We start from the raw sequence: 5,151 nt of genomic DNA, 5'->3' as shown, positions 1-5,151 counted from the left end.
TTTGCATTAGGCTTTCCAAGACACCCAGTCATACTTTTGAGTGGTCTTGCAACACTCTCTCAATTCCCCCTGAGACAGGAGAAATCCGTATTCACCTCTTAACACTTCCTCCTACAATGAAATTGTCATTTTGCATCATTGTAGGAGGAAGTGTAAGAGAGGTGGATTTCTGTTGAGACTACAAGCCTTTTCCCCACCCTTTCAACCCCGCCCATAGGGGGTTGGACCTAATGCGCTAACAGACCTATCACAGATCAGTGTGCCAGTGCTTTTGAAATCACTGGCATTGAGGCTCCAGTAAGTCACTGGCAGAGCTGCCTGGGTGTGGCCTGTGGAACTTGAGCATTGCAATGCATTATGAGGATTGTTATCACAAATCCACAAGCACTAAAAAGACATTTTCTGCCTTTTCTCGGCCAAGAAGGCACCAAATTAGAAATTTATGCTACTATTCTACTACATGTTACGACCACCTGGCTCAAGCCAAAACATAAAAGGAGGACGGAGTCAGATGTGCAAAATTATCGATTATATTTATTTTACATGTGAAAATGCACCGGTTTTACAACACACCGGTATTTCAACACACCAACACAACAAACCCATAGAACAACGCACTTTGCAACGGGACAAATACAACGCACATTTCAACGGACCAATACAACGCACATTCCAACAGACCAATACAACACATGAAAATACAAATAATCGATGTCAGCAACAAAGCAGCATACGTCTGTTTTTTAACCCTGTTATCCTTGGGGTCTATTTGACCCCATTTAATGTTTAACGTCTGAAAAATACATGAAGTACATAATTGTTCTGATTCATGTTTGATGACTTTTCCTAAATATGGGGTCAATGTGAAAAAAGTGAAATTTCCACAAAAATATTTTCCCTAAGTGCTGTACACGTTTTGGTTACATCTGTGTTCCTTGGGGTCAATTTGACCCCAATTTATTTTAGGTGTATTAAACATAAATGGAACATCCATGTTTTGTATACATGTTCCAATATGTCTAGATTATGTAAAATACATGAACATAAGTTAGTTGTAACAGAACATTTAGCTTTATTTAGGGCTCTGATAACTAACAATATGTATGATGTGGACGAGGGTCAAAACAAATTCAAGGCAACTTTTGGGCAGTTGTTGCACATTTTCACCTAGTCATGGATACGTTTTTTTGGTGTGTGGGCTGTGTGTGGGGTTGCTGGGACTAAAGGGCTTTTTTATGTCCCAAACAGAGCAACAGTGAATATATGAGGCATAAACCAGTGCAAAAGTTCTTCCTTCTACTATTTTGTAGATATTTAAGTGGCTGGGGTCAAATTGACCCCAATGATCACGGATGTAACCTGAATCTGAGGATAACAGGAGGGTTAAGGCCCGCGAGGGGCAAGCAACCCAGAACACCAAAGTCTTTGGCTTTGCGCTCACTGCTCTCCTGAAGAAAGCTAACTGACGCTCTTAAATAGGTCACCGGCAGGACTGTGCACCGGTTACCAATTGCCAGTCATCAACATCCCAGCCATCAACGCACCTGCAAAGGATAATCACAAACGGACGCATAACAGGGAGAAAGCCACGCCACTTGGGGCGTAACATATATGAAGAACCACTTTCAATACATATTCATGTCTCCACCGGTGGAATGCCCCTTTAACCTTAACTAAACCTGAACCAGCTTTATAGCATAGGCCCCCAGTCTAGACCACTTTGTCATTGAAACACTTTCTCATCACTTCCTCCTACTATCTTAACAGTCCAGTACAATAAGTTTTACATTACCTGTTCACTTTGGCCATATTGAAAGGTGAGGCAGAGGCTTAACATAGATCTGTGCTGTAAATTCCTTCATAAATTGTAGGCCTAAATGTCTCAAATCAATTGAAGAGATATCATTGTGTGAATGTGTAATATGTAAATGCTAACACTTTGAGTTTTGTAGTTGATACTGTAAATAATTAGGCCTATTAATCAATTCATTGGTTGGTCGATAATACAGAAGAAGTAATGTTGTTCACTATAAGCAATATTAAACCTGAGATTATTCAGCATTCTGGCTCTTATTCAATTTTTGCTTTAAAAGCGCATGAATTCCAATATGCTTTTACATAATGTAAAAATGTGAAAATGGTGTGAATGTTGAAACGAAACCACATAATAAGAGAAAATATGTATCAGTCAGTATTAATGTGCTGCAAATTGTGAAGTGAAACACTGAAAGTGAAACGATATTGAACCCTGCTTGTGCATCAGGCTGTTAAGCGTTGGGTGTGAATGTTGGCTTACAGGTAGGCCTTTGTCTTATACAGTGACATGCATGGTAGTATAATAAGAAACATGGAAGTTGTGTGTGCTATGCACTCTCCCATCAAGTTAAGAGACTGAATCAAGTTATTACCAGTTACACAACCCAGTCACACATCCCAGGCTCAAGTACATGTAGCCTACATGTACATGTACAAGGAAGTAGACCTAACTGAAACTGTGTGTCCATTATCAGTTTTATCTAATGTGACAGTTATGCTGAAGAAAATTGATTAAAAAAAAAAGAGTTCAGTCTGATTTGCTTTTTTGAACCCCACACTAACAGTAACAGTCATGTTAAAAAAAACTTGCAAATAGTGTATGGTGTAATTAAAACTGGTCAGCTTGTTTGCTTGTGCAATATGTCCACAGACAATTGTTGTAAGAATTCACTTCTCTTCTTTGATTATGCCTTCATCTTCACAACTGTTGTCTAACTGCCCAACTACGCATGCTACACACACACACATGCACGCAGACACACACACACACAATGTCAGATACATAATGCAGACATGAGAAATGACGAAAACATGCATGTATGCAATGTTTTATACGTTGGCCTATATAAGCATTTGTGGCTACCCATGCTGTAGTTTTAGCTCTGTGTGGCTGTGCTCATTTATTGTCTTAGCCAGGCGAGGACGTGACTGTGTTATGCACCACATCTAGACAAGGACGTGACTTGAGTTATGCACCACATCCTCCCCCCGCTCAAAAAGCCTCTGTGGCTTACATCTGCTTGGGGAAGTGCAGCACATGAAACCCCTTCTGATTCATGGGAACATACACTGTCCACCTAGTCAGGTTCATTATGTATTTTTGCTGGATTTTTTTTGGAGAGTTGGAAAACAATATATTTATGAAAAGTATATTGTATAAGCAATCAAAAAAACAATGTTTGCATTTGCACATTTGTCTGCATGGTGGCCATCTTGGATTTTTCAAAATTGCATCCAAAAAACCTACATTTTGTAATTTCTCAGCTTCTGAATAAGCTAGAACATTAATTTCTGTTAAACCTACATTTTCAGGGTCACTGAATTTAATGGTGGTAGGTTTATTGTTTTCAGACATTTTGTTACCATGCCTACTAATTGATTTGAACTATTGATTTAAAGGCCAACTTCCGATAAAACTGTTTTACTCACTCCTTTTGAAAATCGGATGGTCATCCCAAGTTAAACTCACATACAAGGCCCTCATAGCGGTGCGTCACCTCGCCTGGCTGTGTTTCCCAGTTTCCCAATTGACATAAATAATGCAGAGAAACAAGCGAATAACGAAAGCCTTTCTGTGTTGCGTCACATCGAAAGAAGGCGTTGCCCACAAAGGTTTATGTCGACCCATTTTTCTAAAAACATGTAGAGTAATTTTTTTCTGCTTGTTTTCAAAACAAGCAACGCCTGGTGGCCTGAAACCTAGCTTACCTTAGCTATCAGCTGGTTGCTACTCTCAGATACACACAGAGCACAAAGCCTCATACATACAGCATGCCCACTCTGGTTGCTCCATGCCTGCAGTTCGCTATAGGGTCGCTGTTGAAAGAGCGCAGCCCTGAATAGAGCCTGCACGCCTCCATTGGCACCCCTATAGTGCAGTTCCACCCGGGGAAGTGGAGACTCTATTTCCCATTACAATCTCTCTGAGAGCAGGAGGAGTGAGCCAATCAGAAACGCATTTCTACGAGAAACCCGGAACACCCTCTCGTTTCTCCACAAGCCACCTTGCTAGCTTGCAAAAACAGGACCAACGCGAAACACATTCAATAACAATGGGGAACACAGCAATATTAATGAAATGACGTTGAGAGGACATCTTTAAGGTATTTAAGCTACAAATGTTTGTCAAGCCCATACAAAACATCCCAGCTGGAATTTGAAAAACTGGTGTAGTTTATATGTCCAGCATTTTGCTGTACATGTGCAAAGCTCGCAGCTACAAGTGTATCCTGTATACAGGGGCAGCGCCACGGGCATGGGTGCCGTGAGGGGGGGGAAGGTGTTACAGATTCTAAGGGCCCAACGGCACTGGCAGGGCCCCTGAAGGATGCTGACAACATATTTTGTCATTTTGGGGGCCCAAAATTTGAATCTTTCATGGGGCCCAACATTTTTAGCAGCGCCCCTGCCACATAGTGAATGTACTGAGTGTCAACAGGTGTTCAAATGTTGCCTTTGCAGGGAATCCTTCAGCATGATCCTGGATCCAGCATATGATGATCCTGGAAACTGACTACAAGACACAGTGACAAATCACGTAATGAATAGGTGTGTTCTTAATATTGTTAATGCATGTCATGAACTGGTGTTGATGATGGTAGTGTGGAGTGTACCGGTGGTGGTTTTGTTTGCTGAGCCCATTACCTGGAAGCTGTGTATTCTATGCCAGTCTGATGATGCCAAGAAGGGGGCTCTGGTCCAGAATCCAAGATTAGACCCCTATGGACATGTACTAGAGGTAGTTCAAGAGAGGGCCTGTCTGAGTGATGGGGACTATGTTAAAGTCCAAAAACGACTGCAGAACAGCACAGCTGAGACACCAGGGACACAGAAAGTAGTCTGCCATCGCTCCTGTCACTCAGCTGCAACCAACAAGCATGCACGAATACAGCATGCAAGAAACCAACATGCACATGTCAATCTACCTGATTAACCCCTGAGATACTCTTCGCAAGGTTTTTTTTTTCTTATATTTGACATGTCATTTATAGTTATGTTACAGTAGGCCTACTTGCTAGATATAAGTGCCAATCCAAAAATGTGTCCGAGGCAATGGTGGTAAGACCAGGCTAACATTACACCTGACTGTGGCCCTTGTCAGATGAAAAAAAAAAC

This window comes from Engraulis encrasicolus, chromosome 19, assembly GCF_034702125.1.
Source record: "Engraulis encrasicolus isolate BLACKSEA-1 chromosome 19, IST_EnEncr_1.0, whole genome shotgun sequence".
NCBI lineage: Eukaryota > Metazoa > Chordata > Actinopteri > Clupeiformes > Engraulidae > Engraulis > Engraulis encrasicolus.
This window is presented reverse-complemented; position numbering follows the sequence as displayed.